We start from the raw sequence: 19,177 nt of genomic DNA on the forward strand, positions 1-19,177 counted from the left end.
GTGGTCCTCCCAGAGCTTCATAAACCAAAGTTAATGGCTTGTTTTTGGTAATCTGAAGTCAGGCTGCAGAGACTCTACTGGCCAAAGTGTCACTGGACAAAGCAGTTTTTTTCTGTTGCTGGCCACCGCTGGGCCAGGAGATGGAGGTTCTTCTACTTATAGTGCGAGGCTTGTGGATGGTACGGCTGGGGAAGTGGGTTGCACAGCCCCTTCTGAGTGTGGTGTGGAAGACAGGTCCAGCCAGCAGGGAGCAGGACTAAAGGCTCAGATAGTCCAGATTCCAGGGATTCCAGATGCCCTTTCAGTTTCAGGAGTGAGAGGAGACCTCTGAGGTGGATCTCGGGGTTCCTGTTGCCAATGAGAAGAGGTTCTCTGATTTGGGCATCTGCTCTGCTCTCTCCTTTGGGAGGGGTTGGGACTCCCACTCCTCATGGAAGAGGAGCTAAAGAAGGCAGGTAAGAGAGTTAGGAAGAGTCTGAGAGACTCCCACTAAAACCATTAGCAACAGCCGAAGGGAGGATCCCCTGCAGAGAAGATTTTCCTTGGGGTGCCCTTGAGTGAAAAATGGTGTTCCCTCATCAGAACGAGAAAGCTAGTCCAAGAGGTTATTGGAAATGGGGAGGAAGACCTGGCCTTCACAAATTCTTGTGAACTTGGATAAGTCCCATACTGAGTCTTGGTTTACCCCCTTTGCAGGGGGAAAAAAAAAAAAGTAATACCTGTCCTGGCTCCTTCCCTCAGGAATATGTCATGAGTGAAAGTGTGATAAGCAGGGCTTCCCTGGTGGCTCAGCAGTAAAGATTCCGCCTGCACTGCAGAAGAATTGCAGGAGATGCTGGTTCGATCCCTGAATTGGGAAGATTCCCTGGAAAAGGAAATGGCAACCAGCTCCAGTATTCTTGCTTGGAAATTCCTGTGGACAGAGGAGCCTGGTGGGCTACACAGTCCATGGGGTTGCAAAGAGTTAGACACGACAGAGCTATTAAACAACAACAACACTCAAATAGGGGCCATCATGCTTTCCTGTCCTGACAAACCCTTTGCCCAGAGATCTCCTCCTCATGGATGTCTCAACCAACCCCTGGGGGGCTCTGGCCGACCACCCGAGAGTCCTTTGCGGCAGTGCTACTCTAAGAGTAGTCCTCAGATCACTGCCAACTGGGTTAAGATTTGTTAACCTAAGTGACAGAAACTGAGAACAAGAATTTTGAAACTTAACACAATGACAAAGTAATTTTACATTGGTTAAATCCATATACTAAGACTTGGGGCTTTTAAAATTTCATTTCCCCCCCACTTACTTCATTTTTGTTGTATTTTAGCAAAGATTTGTCCGTGACTGATTGGGAAAACAAACAAAAAAATAACTGGTGCCTCACCACAGATAGTTTGAGAAGCTCGGCTCTGTGGGGTCCACTGGCCACCCTCCTACAGCATCTTCCTGCTGGGAGGTCACAAGAGGATGTGTGTAGCTGCTTTCTCAGTAAATTAAATTATGAATTATGGACAGAGAGCCCTGCTCCGCGCCAGTGGCTGTGCTGATGATGGCTTGCATAGGACATCCATCCGGCTGTTGGTGTGTATGCTTGGGCCTCCCTCCTGTCTCAGTCTTGCCTGCCACGCCTGCCTCCTGGGCGGACCCCCTGAGACCCGTCTCCCCATCAATCTTCCCACGCTTTGAAAGTATGCAAAACGAGCCCTTCCTCAGCCTCCCTTTTCTTTTCGTCCTAAGTGAACCTGAGCGCATCACAGAAGCTATCGAACAGGCAAATGAGATTTCATGATCTAGTTCATTAGGCTGTGAATCCCTGGGCCCCGCCATCCACAGAGACGCGGCTGTTGCTTCTGTCTCCATGGGGACCTACTCTGCGTTATACCCATTAGTGCGGTCCGTCTCCCCTAGGTGCCTCACTGGGGTTTGCCTCATTGACACCCCTGGTGCAGCTTTCCCATTTCTCTGGGCTGAAAAAACAACCTGGGGATAATTTGGTGTTGGGGGGGAGGTGGGGTTTTATATATTTTGGCAAATGACCTCAGCTTTACTTTTCTCAACTGCATGATGCGTATAATAATAGCCATGTAATACAAGTGAAATTGTTAGGAATACTTCCTAGGATCATAGTAAGGGCTTAAAAGTATTTGTTATTAATATCTGGTTATTATTGTTTTCTAATGTTTTTGGTCTTGGGAAATTCAAGCTATATCTTCTCTTTTCTGGTCTGTAGTATGGGGATTACAACCATCTCCTTCATACGCTTGTCGTGAGGATTACATGAAGTGATGCTGGGGTTGGAACACCCCTGTGAGTTCCCAGCATTTCCCCTCTGCCTCTGCCCCAAGAGGATGATGTCTTCCTTTTCCTGTCCTGTCTTTCCAGACTTACCCTTCTCTGGGAGGGCACATTCCTCTCTGCTCCCCCGTTCGCATCTTAACCCAGTGACTCACTTTAGTGGGTTGACTTGAGGGCATTTTGTCCGGGCAAGAGGGGTGCATTCTCCCAGGGCAGGATGGAAAGAAAGTGCTTGTCAGGTATTTAACAAAAGCAGGCCAGGTCAGGAGACACCAGCTACTAATTCCAGAGAACACACTGTCTCACCACGTACGAAATTCAGCTTTTGCTTTCTTCTATGCTTTTTTAAAAAATTGACCTCACCTCCAAGATTGCCTAGAGCCAGTTTATTTTTAAACTATATGGACAGTTGCTTTTACTTGATGTTACTAATTTTATAAATCATGTTTCTCTCTCTCTCTTTCTTTTTTTTTTTCCTGGCAGAACATCCCTCACAATCTTTCACCTTAGCCAGCCTGCCTGGGTGATTCAAACATTTTAAAATAATGAAATAAATACTATGCTGAGGAAGAGTAGCAATAAATCAAGCCATTATATTAATTATTGTCATGATTGGAGTTCTCTAGAGCTGAAAGGCAATATAGATGACACATATTTTAACACCTATTTAATGTCAAACTTAGCGCTTTTAAATCTGCTCTGCATTTTGACTCTTTCCTCTACAAAGTTGCCCATGCCACTGATAATTCTCGAAAACCCAATTGAGAATTATCTACCAGCTGCTAAATGCTAAGCTCACAGTGGGATACCAGCTGGAATGTGCTCCATGGTGTGTGAGGCTAGTGGTAAGTGGCTACTGCTTAGGTCCCACCCCATGCCCCAACATTCATTGCAACTGCTGCCTTCCTTCTGTGATGTTTGGACACTTTTGATCACATTTGGGGTGTTGTAGGTGCCAAGACTGCAAACCAAACTATTTTCAAACATAGTAGCCTAAAACAAATACTTATTATACTCACAGATTCTGTGAGTCAGGAATTCTGACAAAGCATAGCAGAAAAAACTTGTCCTTGCTTCATAATGGCTGGAGCCTGAGCTAGATGACTGAAAGACTGGGGGCTGGAATCTTCTGGAAGCCTGTGCATTCATGTGTCTGGCGGTTGATGCTGGCTGTCAGCTGAGGTCTTAGCTGGCTGTGGCCTCTCCGTGTAGCCTGGACTTACTTACAACAGGGCCCAGTGTCCCCAAAAGAGCCAAGTAGAAGCTGTATCTTTTTAGGACCTAACCACAAAAGTCACATAATGTCACTTCTGCAGGACACAGTTGATAACAGACTCCACCTCTGATGGGAAGTGCAAGGTACTGGGAGAATACATGGGACCATAATATGGGCATCTTTTGAAAATATAATCAACCACACTTGGACTGTCCTTGGCGAGGTCCTGTCCTCTCCTCTGGTTGACAGCTGTTGGTCATGCTCTTCTGGCGGAAAGGAATGGAGACTTGAGTGATTGCTTTGGTAACCAACAGTGGTAGAAATATGGATCTCAACCACACACTACCAGAATGGTATTTATAGACTCGATTTGGATTAGGGCATGTCCATGCTGGTCCTCCAATAAGATCACATTCCTATCCAGAGAGTTTTGCTGGTAGCTCAGAAGGTAAAAGAATCTGTCTTCAGTGCAGACCTGGTTGGATCCCTGGGTGGGGAAGATCCCCTGGAGAAGGGAATGGCAACCCACTTTGGTATTCTTGCCTGGAGAATCCCATGGACAGAGGAGCCTGGTGGGCTACAGTCCATGGGGTCACAGAGTCGGACACAACTGAGCAACTAACACTTTCACTGCTGGATTAGTCAATTTAGGTAGCTGTAACATAAACTGTGTGACTTATAAACAACAGAAATTTCTTTCTCACAGTTCTGGAGACTGGAAGTCAAAGATCAGAGTGTCAGCATGTTTGGGTTCTGGGGAGGGCCGTTTTCTGAGCTGCAGACTGCCAGTTTCTCCTTGTGTCTTCACATGGTGAGGGAGGGCAAGTTAGCTCTCTGGTCTCTTCTTGTAAGGGCTTTGGATAAAACATCACCTCTACAAGATGGCACCTCAACTTAGAACACTTTTCCACCAAGCCCTTCCCTCACCTAGATATTCAGTTCTCAAGCTCTAAAGGATCTAGATCCTTGAACATCCTAAAGTCAGCCATTATTCCTCAAGAGTATTCCCCGTGTCAGAATACCCAGGCCAGGAGAGGCTGGCAGCCTCAGCCACAGGCCAAGTCAGAACCAGCCCATCTTCCATGACTTTCTAGAACAGTGCAATTCAATGGAAATAAAAAATGAGCCACAAATGCAAGCCATGTAAGTACTGTAAAATTTTCTAATTGCAACGTTAGAGTAAAAAAAAAACAGGTGAAATTAATTTTATTAATATGTTGAATTTGCTATATCCAAAATATACTCTGTTCTTTTTTCACACTGAGTCTTCTGTGTATTTTACACTTATAATTCATCTCCAGTAAGACTAGCCTCATTTCAGATGCTCAATAGCCACACATGGCTATTGGCCAGGGTATCGGACAGTGCGGATATAGGACATTTCCATTATCATATAAACTTTTACTGGACAGTCCTGGTCTTGAGTATGTTCGCTATATCTGAAAGATGGAAAGAATATAATCCCAGATGTACTTGAGTTTCACATACCAGAGTTGTCCCTGAAAACTTGAGTTTTGCAGAATTTTGCAGAATTAAATGATACTTAAACACACTGAGAAGGCTGATTGTATATTTAAAAGGAAATCAAAGGGACTTCACTGGCAGTCCAGTAGTTAAGACTCTGCACTTTCAATGCTGGGGGTGTGGGTTTGATCCCTTGTCTGGGAACTAGGATCCCACATGCTAAAATCCCACGTGACCTGTGGCATGGCCAAATAAAATAAAAGGAAATCAAAGTCAATTAAACATTTTTTAATTGGAAAGAATTTCCAACTTAACGGAGACATTGCAAGAATGATTACAGCACAAAGAACAACCACACACCATTTATCTATATTCACTTGTTTTAAACATTTTAAATCTTACCACATATGATTTATCACTTGTGTACCCTCTCTCTCTGTATCAATCACTCTATCTACACACATACACATATATAATTTTTTCTGTACTCTTTGAGGGTAGGTTGCATACATCACAGCACTTTGCTCTGAAATATGTCAGTATTTCTTAAGAATAAGAATATTTTCTTATATAACCACAAGAGAGTAGAGTTACCAACTTCAGTAAATTTATCAATATGATCTTTTTACCTAATCTTACCCTTCATAGTCTCATTTTATCAACTGGCCCAATCATGTTTCTAATAGCATTTCCCTCTCTGGGATAGGGTCTAGTCCAGGATCAGATATTGCATTGAATTACTGCATCTCTCTCTACTCCTATGTGGAACATTTCCAGGCCAATTATTTTCAAGTGAAGAATTCTTTATGAAATGAGGCTCCTTTTCCTCCCACCTCCAACTTATTTATTCTGTAAATTTAGATTTTTAAAGGATTGGGTTTTCTTAAGACAGAACACTGTTGTTTTACCAAGGTGGATATAAGACAAGAGGCCTGCCCAGAGCCCTAAGCTGTCTTCTCTAGTTTGGGGGTCAGGCCTCAAAGTCCAGTTCTGAGAAGGGACCTCATCAATCCAGCCCTTCCTAATCTGGGAGACTGTTCTCAACGTGGATCACCTGCCTGAGCGATGGGGGCACAACAGTCCCATGTGTGTCACCAGCTCCTGAGGCCATGCAGCTGGCTGATCCATCCTCCCCTCTTCCCGTGCCTTCTTGGGGACTTTTCTGTACACGCCAGTGAGCCCACCAGGAAGGCAGGCAATGGCTGGCTGGAACACCGACTTTCCCACTCTGTGATTTAAGACTTGGCTCCTCCACAAGTTCGCATAACCTTTCTTGACTGTCTAGATTGCAAAACCAGGCCAGATTTCCCTACACTCCCGGGAGACCTACACAAGTCCTCTCGTTTGCTCAATTGCAGCGATAGACAGATCACAATGGAAGGAAACACTAAATTAACTATCACAGTCATTAATATGACCTGCGCGGTGGCAGCAACGGCATTGGGGGAATCACAGATCTGATGGTTATAACATATTGGTGATGGGGCTGCCCCCATTGGCTCCTCTGCGGGCCTTGAACTTGCTGGAAAAGACTAGGCCTGCACACAGGGCCCCGTAGCCATGGCAACAGGCTCTCGCTCAGCAAAACACATAAAGATGATTCATTTTGTTTTCCTTTCCTTTCTTTCCACCCAAATTTTCGTGCGGGTGGGAATCTATTTTTAATTTTTTTCCTTGGGGGAGAGGCTATTCTTAATTTTGTTACCTCCCTCCTGGGGGCCTGCCAGCTCCGGACGTGAATGACCAAGGGAGGTGGGCCACACCAGGCCTGAAGTCGTGGAACTGTTCTGGGTTCTGGGGAGGCAGTGGGGGAGGGGGATGGGAAGGTGTTGTCTGGGATGGAGTGGCCTTGGTGTTAAAGCTGGGACCTCACGTCTTGGAATAGCACTCAAACTCTTCCCCTCATTGGTCTGTCCAGCTCTCTGCTGGAGGAAGTGCCCTCATGTTATCATTTGTGGTTCTCATAATGAGTTTGCCTCAGAAAAGCAAACTCTTTTCTGCTTTGATAGAGTGCTTTCACATCCATTTTCTTATTTGAGCTTTGAGGTAGCTACATGGCACAGAGACCCCATGTGCCCACCTATCTCAGGGGTCCTCCTTCCTGGACACTGCATTTCCTTCAATTATGAACATAGGTAACAAACCACGGTGGTATTAGTGGTCCCTGAGACCTTGTCTCCAGTAGAAATCATAGACATTTCATATCATATTACCATTGTTACCCATATCACAAAATATCATTTTCACATATCACTTCTTGGAAATTGCACCAGTTATTAGACCTGCCACTCTATCTTATTAATTACTGCATTAATGAAGAGGCATATATATCATATATCACAACTGTGGTTTTTTTTTATTTTGATAACTACATTTCAATGTAATTGGTTTTCTTTATAATTTTATTTTATGCATTTACAAGCCTTTTTCTGAGAAGCACCCCTTAGATTTCACCAGACTGCCAAAGGAGCACCATGACCCTGACACCATGACCCTGATGTGAATGAGTGACACAAATCATTTACTGGGCTGTGCCAGAGACATTTAGGAGGTGTTTGTTCAGGCATCTAGCATTCCCTCCTCTGACTGATCCACCAGGCAGGATGCCATAGTATCTCATTGTATGGATGGAGAACGGAAGCTCACATGTGACACTGAGATTCAAATCTTGTCTTCTTAACCTCAGTCCAGGGCCCTTTCAGACATCCCATATGGTCCTATCTTTTCTGTAGCTCAGCCTCAGAATGCTTCTGTGTAGGCATGGTGTGGTGAACAATCTTCCTCAGCCTAAGTGTTTGTCAGCTTTTCCTGCCCATGAGTAAAGCTTGTTGAACAGAGCTCCAGAAACTTCTGTGGGGATAGGCATAGTCTATGTCTGCACTGTCCAATACGGCAGCCATTAGCCACACGTAGCTACTGAGTGCTTGAAATTGTCTTTGTGGGACTGACAATCTGAATTTTTAATTTTATTTTGTTTTAAATAATTAAAATAATTCATGATTAGTATACTGGAGAATGTAGCCCTAGGGCAGAGTTCTTTAACCTTTAGTGGGCATCAGAATCACGTGGAGGGCTGCTTAAAGCACACAGTGCTGGGTACCCTCAGAGTTTCTACTCCCATAGCTCCAAGGTGGGCCCAGCTGATGCTGACGTTGCCAGTCCATTCTCAGCCTCAACACTGAGGCCATGGGGGGCCGGGTACATTTTTTGTTGTGAGAAATGTCTAGTGCATTGTAGATTGTTTAGTAGCATCCTGGCCTCTACCTACTCCATGCCATAGCTTCCATACCTCCCCACCATCAGCTGTGACAAACACACGTGTCTCCAGACATGGTCAATGTCCCCTGGGGAGCAAAATTCCCCACCCCCAATTGAGAACCACTACTCCAGACATACACAAAAAACTATTTTTAATCAGAGATTTTTTTTACATTCAAAAAAAAAAACCATCTTGAATTTAAATCTGAACTGAATCTCTCCCTACATTTGCTCTAAAAGTGCCCCCAAAACTTACTATGTTTCAACAACATACCAGCCTAGGTTGGATTTCTTTTTTTTTCCATCAAAAATAATCAGTGGATCTATGGCTGGGTATTCACTGGGCGGGAGATGTTTGGGCTGTCCCCACTTTTCCCTTCTTCTTTCCTTCCCCCCACCTATTTTCTTCCTCCTAGTCTTTCTCCTTTCCTTCTCCGTCTTCCTTTCTCTCTTCCAAGCTCTTCCCTACTTCCTCGCTGGGCTTCTGGTCCCCGTCTTTCTCTCTTCTGTCCATTTCTCTCCACAGCCCAAGCCACTCTGCCTCCTCCCTGCCTTCCCCTACCCCGCCACATCCCTTCTCACACCACCACACAGATTTCCCAGTCCCCTGTGCTGTTCATTCTCTATCGCTGTTGTCTCTGTCGCCTCTGGCTCTGTTTCCCACTTTTCCCTCTTTTATCTGCAGTCTGTGTTTGCCTTGGCCTGGCCAAGTTTGGCCTCTGGCCCCAGACAGTCTCGGCTCTGTCTCTGCACCCGCTCCCTGCCCCCACCAGCCGCATCAGCTAGCAGCGGGCGGCTCCCGTGAAGCACTATAGTGTGACAAGGATTGGGACGATAAAGACGTATAGATAAGAAAAGCCAATGGGATAGCTTTCCTCAGCCCAATGCCATAATCCCCGTTATGCCACCTGATCCGGAAAGGGCCAAGGATTTAGTAGGTGCTTCTTTTAAATTAAGCATTTCAAAAGTGTCATCATTGTGGTTACAGAGAGTAAGGAGCAATCTGTGTCGGTGGGACCACCTCACGTGGCATTTGTCCTGTGGAGAAGTCAAACATGTCAGAGGCTGACATTCTCATATGGAGGTGACATTAAACAAACAAGGTGGTGGGGAACTCTTTAAGTCACCTGCAATATTGTGAGCAGTCAATCAATAGTTCTGACAAGCTGGGGCCACACACTTGCCTGTGACCACTGGGTTTTGCTTCTCACACCACACACTTGACAGGAACTGTGCCGCTATTTTGGGCACTAAGCCTGTCTCTCTACCCTGACTTTTCCCCACTGTTAGTGCATTTTGAAGAAAAAAAAATGACCTTTGAAAAGACCCAGGCTGAAGATGATTTCTACGGACCACTGAGTAGGTGGGATTACTTGGAAATATCAGATTGTTGATTAATCCTTTCTGTTTTCAGCCGCCTGTTTGAGCTGGTGTCAGAGGCAGTATCTTACCCAAGGCGAGTCTCACTCTATTTAAATCCTTATTTATGAATGTAAAGACAGGGGCTGGAGGGGCCCAGGTGAGGCTGGTTCCCAAAGGAAAACCACAAGGCTATTGTACATTCCTTGAACAAGATGCAAGGTTGACCGCGCTTCATTCCACAGCAAGAGATAACACTTCAAATCCAAGTGCTCCTAGAAGGGAGGGAAGAGTTGGGCTTCAATTCATGCTAAGTTGTAAATCACTAATATTAGAAAATTATTCTCAGCCAGGTTTTGATTGAGGAAGGTAGGCCAGCGTGATGGTTCTGGCTGACCAAGGGTGGGGAGTCATGTTGGGAGAGAGAGCATCACTTCTTTGGCCATGGGAGAGAGGCTGGCACAAAGCTGGGGTCCTCTCTGGGGTGAATACTGGCTCAGGAAAACCACAGGAGCCACTCCCTCATGTGGACCCAACTATGGTGAGTAGCATTCTGCTTTCATCATTGAAACTGAGAACATAAGCCTCGGATGCAGCAGCCGGGAGAGGCTGATGAAGAAGTGAAACAGCCTAAGAAGGGGCTGGGGAGGAGTGCTGGGGAGCAGATAGGCAGCCAGGGACCAGCAGGGAGAAAGATGGCAGCATGAACACTTGAGGACAATAGTGAGAGAAAGGTTTTGTGGACCAGGTGGCAATCTCAAAGTACTAGAAGATTGGAAGGACCCTCAGAGTTCTCTCCATTGTCGAGTGTCCTCCACGATAAACCTGCCAAGGGATTCTATTGTTTTCTACTTGAATATTTTAGCGAAGAGAAACTCATGACTTCTGAAAAGTGTCCAATGCCAGACAGTTCTGATGGAGGGATTTATCTCTGTAGTTTCTCTCAACCGGTCTTAGGATTCTAAGTGTGATGAAGAGTAAATCCACCCCCTGTTTCATGTGACAGCTTATCACATGTTTGGTGGCCATCTTCACATTCTCCACGCAACTCCTCATTTTCAGCATAAATGATATCAGTGTCATCAGTTGCTCTTTATAGCCCATGTCCTTGTGACCCTTCATGGTTCCTGCTGCCCTCTTATGGATGCATTCTAGTTTGTCAAAGTCCTTCATCAAGTATGACTCTCAGAACTGCACACAGTTCTTCTTTCAGTTAGCTAGTGCTGTGTAACAACCAACCCCAAAAATCCCATCTGCATACAACAATAAGCACTTATTTAGCTCATGAGTCTCTGGAGCAGCTGGAGCCCAGCTTATTGAGGTTGGGCTTGGGAGGGACAATCTTGCTGATCTTGACTAGACTCATATTTCTGGGGTCAACTGATTTAAGCCAGGCTTAGCTGGAGCCATTCAGTCCATGTCATATGTCTCTCATCTCCTCCTAGGACCAGAATGTTCTGCTCATGGAGATGGCAGATACATAAGATCAAGCCCAGTTGTACAAGTGTGTCCCACTCCTGAGTTACTGGTTTGTTGTGGCCATCTGGTTTCCAAGATCCTGCTGGATGGGTCAGCATACCAAATTACAAGATGCTAGATTTTGCCTGGAGTATAAGGATACTGTCTGCATGAGTCTTCTTCTGTAATCAACAGTCAAACACGCCCAACATGCTAGTAATCAGAATGAGTTTTATTTCAATTGTTTATAACTGTAATTATACTTAACAAATATCTGTTTATCCCCCAGGAGTTAGCAAATGGGCCCTCCCCAAGTCCAATAGTGGATGGGGGATTAGGGAATGAAGGAATGTTAGCACAAATTTCACAATCACTGAGTTAGGTGTGTAACACCTTTTATTTCTATAAGATTTGACTGAAATTGGCCTGGTGCTCCATTCTACCAAATTGCAGAAAACTTGACCTACACCTCCACATAAACAGACTCAGAGATTGTAAAAATCTCACCCAGTTCAGGGTCTTGCCCCCAATTTCCAGTGCTTCTAAGCTCTGGTGGGCTGGTGATGGTCCAGGCATGGGAGTGAGGTCTCTTGTATGAGATTGATTTCTGTCCTGCCCTGCTTGTTGGCCCAGATGTGGGCTTCATGCTTATTTGGTCATTAGCACCCACCATACTGCCTGTGCCTGGGAAACACCTATATCCAGCTCACAAGGTATATGCTATTACCTGGCTGCTCCCTAGTCTGGCTGTGGAACCGCCCCACACCTTTGTAGTCTCCTCTCAGCCACTCTGGACCAAGCTAAGCTGTGATCACCTCTCTGAGATCCTTCTCATTTCAAGCCCCAAGACAAGCTACCAATATATGCACTTTGCCCCTTGGGCATTGTCTTGGCTTGACCTAGAGCTCATTTGAAAGGTGCTTCTGCTCAGGGATTCACCCAAACTCAACTGCCCTTTCCTCTGGTGTTCTTCTTGTCCTGGCCCAGAGACCAGCCAGGCTTAGTTGGGGATGGGCTAGGGGGTTCCTTTGCATGGTGGACCCACCAGCATCTGAGCATCTAAGCTTGAATCGCCTCCTCTCTAATGCTCTCCTCTGCCCAGCTGGCCTATCCTTGATCTACTTTGAGATTCTTTCTTGCTCTGTTATCTGCAGCTTCAGTGTCTGTTCCCAGCCCCTTAGCTTCTTATTCTCTTGACACTCAGAAACCTTTGCTCTCTCAAGAGCTCTGTGCTTGTCACTGAAAGCCCTGTCTTTCAAACTTTGGCCTCTGCTCTGAGTTTTCTAAAAATCTGTGTGGAAACTCAAATGACTTCTTTGTTTTCAGCTGTATTCTCACCCTTCCTTCCCTCCCCAACTCCATGAATGCCACTGATACCATGCACTGAAGGTTTGTAGAGGCAAGAGGAGAAATGTAGGAAAGAAAATTCTGTTATTATTTCAAGATATTATACCATGGCAGTGGGGTTCCTTTTTAGTTATCAACCAGAAGACCAAATCTCCAAATAACGTGGCTTGTGGGCACTGCTTCTAGGTGGCCTCTGATTATCATACCCCTTTCTCTGTGGACATCACCAGGAAGAATTTGCTAGAAGACACCAGTGCTTTGCTGCCTTTCCTGTTTCTAATGTGTACATCACCTACGGTTGCTAGCACAAGTGAGAGCCTAGCTCACTCTGGTGACGCACTGGACAAGCTCTGAGTAATAGGCTGCATTCTTATTCTTACTTCTCAAATGACATTTGAAGAATTCAAAGTATTTAGGGTGAGGGTGAGATTTTGATTAATTTGAATTTCTTTTCTTTAATTGAACTATAGTTGATTTACAATGCTGTGTTAGTTTCAGGTGTATAGCAAAGTGATTCAGTTATATATATATATAGTTTTATATATATATATATACTTTTTCAGATTCTTTTCCATTAAAGGTTACTGGATTGAATATAGTTCTTTGTGCTATACAGTAGGTCCTTGCTGTTTATCTATTTAACATATAGCAGTGTTGAATTTATTTCTAAATGAGGTCCTGCTTCCCCCCCCCGACCCCATAATATATAAAGTAGATTCCCAAAATGGCCACAGATGCTTCCCTTTCCATCAAGACGTAGAGACATTTTCTTCACCTCGTGACTCTGACCTTGGCTGTGTGATTTGCTTTAGTCAATGGGATTGACACAGTGCTTGTGTACTGGGGCTCACCCTCTCGTGGTCTTGAGGGTCCTGCCACCACCAGCGCGTGAGTAAGCCCTGGGCTAGTCGAGCTGGATGATGGCAGACCTGTGCTCTAGTCACCTTTGTGACCTCGGCTGACCTGGCAGCTCACCACAGATTCATAAATAAACCTGCCTGAAACAAGCAGAACTGTTTGGTCAAGCCCAGCCCAAATTGCTAGTTCACTGATTCTTGAGCTGTGCTGTGTTTAGTCTCTCAGCTGTGTTCAGCTCTTTGTGACCCCCATGGACTGTAGCCCACCAGGCTCCTCTGCCCATGAAATTCTCCAGGCAAGAATGCGGGAGTGGGTTGCCATGCCCTTCTCCAGGGGATCTTCCCAACCCAGGGATTGAACCCAGGTCTCCCGCATTGCAAGCTGATTCTTTACCAGCTAAGCAAACAGGGAAGTCCAAAAGTTCTGGAGTAGGTAGCCTATTTCTTCTCCAGGGGAACTTCCTGATCCAGGAATCGAACCTGAGTCTCCTGCATTACAGGTGGATTCTTTACCAGCTGAGCTACCAGTTGAAGCCCCGATTCTTGAGCTAAATAAATGGTTATTGTTTTAAGCTACTGAGTTATGGGGTAATTTGTTACACAGAAAAAGCTAGCTGCTACAGGATACTAAACATAATGGAATGTTTTGTGAATTGGCATTTTGTAATTCTTGGGGTCATAGACTGAACACTGATTCTTTAGAACTGTGGGTTTAAAAGAGCCTAGATTTATACCTAGTCCAATATATACCTATTTGTTTTTCTGTAAAAAAGTTAATCTACATATTATTAAGTTTAAAATGCAAATATTAGAATAGCATGCTAAGTATGATTCTATTAGATTAAATTTATGCTGTGTGTATACACATGTAGATAGTGAAGGACAGGGAAGTCTGCCGTACTACAGTCAATGGGGTTGCAAAGAGTCAGACATAACTTGGGGACTGAACAACAATATACATGGAAAATTCTAAATGAACACTGAAGAAACTGTTAGTCAAAAATATCTCTGGACCTAGGATAGGGGTTGGAAGAACTTTTTTTTTGTTTATATTTTGAAATTTTTAGCATGATCACCTGCTAACTTTATAATTTAAAAGACACTGAAATTAAAAAAATAGAAGTCCATCACCAAATGGTTCAAGAGTACCAGCCTAGCTCAAGAACTGTGTTGTTTGTTTCATTTGTACTTTTTTTTTTTTTAAAAAAAACTCAGTGTCCAAAATACATACCATTATTTCAGGATTTTCATCAGCGTAGGCATCAGTGAATTGAGTTTTTAATCTGGTAAGCATTTGCTGCATGTCAAAAACACTGGCTTTAAAGAAAGAAAATGCTTATTTATTTAGTTTTGTATTAATTTCTCACCACTTCCAAGAAATATTTGAAACTCCTAAGGTAACGTGTTAATTAAACGCTGCTAAGGCAGAATTTCTGGCTAAATAAAAGACCTTGTATTACCATACCGCTACATTTGCAAGTTGGAAAAATAAAGCACCACAAAAATCTGACTTCTTTGAAGGTTCCCAGCTCAGACCCACTGAGTAGAGTTTGAATTAAGACTAAGATCGAATAAACAAAAAGATCCTACTGTATAGTACAGGGAACAATATTAAATATCCTGTGATAAACTATAATGGAAAAGAATATGTAAAAGAACATATATGTACTGTGCTTAGTTGCTCAGTCGTGTCCAACTCTTTATGACCCCATGGACTGTAGCCCACTAGGCTCCTCTGTCCATGGGGATTCTCCAGGCAAGAATACTGGAGTCGGTTGCCATGTCCTCCTCCAGCGGATCTTCCAATGCAGGGATTGAACCCAGGTCTCCTGCATTGCAGGCAGATTCTTTACCATCTGAGCCACCAGGGAAGCCCAGTCATGTCATGTCACAGCCAATAAGGAGACAGAGCAGATAGGACTCAAGTCAAATCCCGCACTGCATGCGGATTCTTTACCGTCTGTTTACCGTCTGAGTTCAGCTCAGTTCAGTCGCTCAGTCGTGTCCAACTCTTTGTGACCCCATGAATCACAGCACACCAGGCCTCCCTGTCCATCACCAGCTCCTGAAGTTTACTCAAACTCATGCCCATCGAGTCGGTGATGCCATCCAGCCATCTCATCCTCTGTCGTCCCCTTCTCCTCCTGCCCCAAATCCCTCCCAGCATCAGGGTCTTTTCCAATGAGTCAACTCTTCATAGCAGGTGACCAAAGTACTGGAGTTTAGCTTCAGCATCAGTCCTTCCAATGAACACCCAGGACTGATCTCATTTAGGATGGACTGGTTGGATCTCCTTGCAGTCCAAGGGACTCTCAAGAGTCTTCTCCAACACCACAGTTCAAAAGCATCAATTTTTCGGTGCTCAGCTTTCTTCACAGTCCAACTCTCACATCCATACATGACCACTGGAAAAACCATAGCCTTGACCAGATGGACCTTTGTTGGCAAAGTAATGTCTCTGCTTTTTAATATGCTATCTAGGTTGGTCATAACTTTCGTTCCAAGGAGTAAGCGTCTTTTAATTTCATGGCTGCAATCACCATCTGCAGTGACTTTGGAGCCCAAAAAAATGAAGTCTGACACTGTTTCCACTGTCTCCCCATCTATTTCCCATGAGGTGATGGGACCAGATGCCATGATCTTAGTTTTCTGAACGTTAAACTTTAAGCCAACGTTTTCACTCTCCTCTTTCACTTTCATCAAGAGGCTTTTTAGTTTCTCTTCACTCTCTGCCATAATGGTGGTGTCATCTGCATATCTGAGGTTATTGATCATTCTTCTGGCAATCTTGATTCCAGCTTGTGCTTCCTCCAGCCCAGCGTTTCTCATGATGTACTCTGCATATAAGTTAAATAAGCAGGGTGACAATATACAGCCTTGACGTACTCCTTTTCCTATTTGGAACCAGTCTGTTGTTCCATGTCCAGTTCTAACTGTTGCTTCTTGACCTGCATACAGGTTTCTCAAGAAGCAGGTCAGGTGGTCTGGTATTCCCATCTCTTTCAGAATTTTCCACAGTTTATTGTGATCCACACAGTTGAAGGCTTTGGCATAGTCAATAAAGCAGAAATAGATGTTTTTCTGGAACTCTCTTGCTTTTTCGATGATCCAGCGGATATTGGGAATTTGATCTCTGGTTCCTCTGCCTTTTTTAAAACCAGCTTGAACATCTGGAAGTTCACAGTTCACGTATTGCTGAAGCCTGGCTTGGAGAATTTTGAGCATTACTTTACTAGCATGTGGGATGAGTGCAATTGTGCGGTAGTTTGAGCATTCTTTGGCATTGCCTTTCTTAGGGATTGGAATGAGAACAGACCTTTTCCAGTCCTGTGGCCACTGCTGAGTTTTCCAAATTTGCTGGCATATTGAGTGCAGCACTTTCACAGCATCATCTTTCAGGATTTGAAATAGCTCAACTGGAATTCCATTACATCTACTAGCTTTGTTAGTAGTGATGCTTTCTAAGGCCCACTTGAGTTCACATTCCAGGATGTCTGGTTCTAGGTGAGTGATCACACCATTGTGATTATCTGGGTCGTGAAGATCTTTTTTGTACAGTTTGACCATCTGAGCCACCAGGAAAGCCTACATATATATATATATATATATATATTCCTAGAGGAGGGCATGGCAACTCACTCCAGTATTTTTGCTTGGAGAAACCCATGGACAGAAGACCTTGGCGGGCTACAGTCCATGGGGTTGCAAGGAGTCTGACATGACTGAAGTAACTTATCACACACACACACACACACACACACATATCTTTATCACTTTGCTGTACAGTAGAAATTAACACAACTCTGTAAATCAACTATACTTCAATAAAATTAGTAATAATAATAAAGAGTAGAAAAGGGAAAAAAAAACCCTAAAATCAGAGTGTCTGAATAAGGAGATGAAGACCTTTCACCAGAATGAATAAGACCCAGGCCTTAGATAGTTGGCATTCAGACACGAGGCTGGTTACTCGGGCCTGGTTGCCCATAGGCTGCAGTGACACCTTTGCTTTTGAGTGCCAGGATCCATCAAACCAATGCAGTAAAGAGGGAAACTCTGACTCTGAGTCCCTAGGGCTCTCCCCAGTTCTCCTGGGGTCCATCTAACTACAGGACCATAAGGCATCACGTCATCATAAGATCATGCCATCAGCCTGCCTGTAACACACTTGCTGCAAAGACGCAGTGGGAAACTGACCTTCAGTTGAGGCCATGGAAAAATTCCAGGATCAGGGTTCAAGTGGATTTCTCACATACAATACATAATGTGATGAGTATCTTTGCTTAAGGTGCTTGGATACTATGATTTATAAGAGACATATATTTCATCGTTCGGATGACCAAAGTACATTTCTCATATCTATTTGATTTCATCCACGGTTCCTGGCCTACAGCTCCCAAAACTCTTAGAATCTCCTGAGTGATAAGAGCAATGGGAGTATCTTTTGTTAATATTTGGTCTCCTGTCCTCAGTTCCTGAAATCCCTTCAAAGCCATAAAGGCAAAATGGGTGCCTTGTTATATTCATAACCAACCCTTTTCCATCACAACTAAGATTATGTTAATGAGGTGACTTTTGGAAAGCACCAAACGTTGGGGGCTGCCAGGAGAACCAACGATGTGATTGGAAGTTGATCTTGTGAAAAAGAAATCTTTAGAAGGGGAGGTGGGGCATGAGCACATGATAAAAAGATTTACACCCACATGGAAATCCATACTCCTGAGGGTGGGGCTGTGTTGGAAACCATGTGGGTGGAGATCAAAGGCAAGGGGAACAGAAGTCATATTGTTGTAGGAGTGTGTTACAGGCTGCCAGACCAGATGGGGGTAATTGATGAAAGGTTCCTGACAGACCACACAACTGGCCTGGAGTCGAGACACCTACTGATGGAGGGGGAGGGTGGTGCGCGAACCAGCTGGACAGCTGCTCAGAGTCACCATCAGCTGGAAGCAGAGCGCCTGAACAAACTCTTGACTTACCTTACTGACAGTTTCACCTCCTGTTAAGACTGAACATTGACAAGGAGAATTGCTACTCTTGAGTTAATTCAAACCAAGAAGGAGGAACTGTTTGGTGAGGGAGCGGCATGAGACCTTGGGAGAAGGTGAGTTGGTCTTCTCAGAATAAGTGTGTGCGTGCTCAGTTGCGTCCAACTCTTTGAGAGCCTTTGGACTGTAGCCTGCTAGACTCCTCTGTCCATTGGATTTTCCAGGCAAGAATACTGGAGTGGGTTGCCATTTCCTCCTTCAGGGGATCTTCCTGACCCGGGGATCAAACCAGTGTCTCCTGCATTAAAGGCGGATTCTTAAGAGCCATGGGGAATGGGTTGCTCAGACTTCGAAAGGCTTGGAGTCATGGTTCTCAGGCTTGAGGGTCATAGACAACATCAAGGGCTGATACAACCCCCACCTCCAACCCACCCGGCTCTGCCTCCAAGATTCTGATTGGGCCTGTTAGGAGAGGGGATTAGGAATCTCTGTTCTCATTGTGGGGGTGGGGGGCAGAGGGCTCTTTGAGGGAAACAGAGGTTTTCCTCAACTCACAGCTTGAGATGCCACAGCAGCCACGCCGAAGGTAGGAAGGATGCAAAAACGAAATTCCATATCAACCACTACAAAGGAGCTTAAGGAAGATAAAATGATGGACTTGACTGAGAGCTGCTGCTATGCCAGGAGCCCTGGGGACCTCAGTTTTGTTGCTCATGCCGAAGAGCTGGTGGATAGCCAACGAGGAGCATAGAAACAGTTGCAGGGGACGGTACGAGTGGTGTCAGGAAGGCTAAAGAGCGACCTGAGGCGGAAACCATGCCAGGGCATCCACAAGGACTTTCTAAGTTAAATTCTGGGTAGGAGGGTAAAGAGAAAAAGACGTCTGCTCGCGGCTTGGAGTGTCCCATGAACTGCCGTTCACACACAACAGGAAGTGACT

The sequence above is a fragment of the Cervus canadensis genome, chromosome X (assembly GCF_019320065.1).
Source record: "Cervus canadensis isolate Bull #8, Minnesota chromosome X, ASM1932006v1, whole genome shotgun sequence".
NCBI classification, from domain to species: domain Eukaryota; kingdom Metazoa; phylum Chordata; class Mammalia; order Artiodactyla; family Cervidae; genus Cervus; species Cervus canadensis.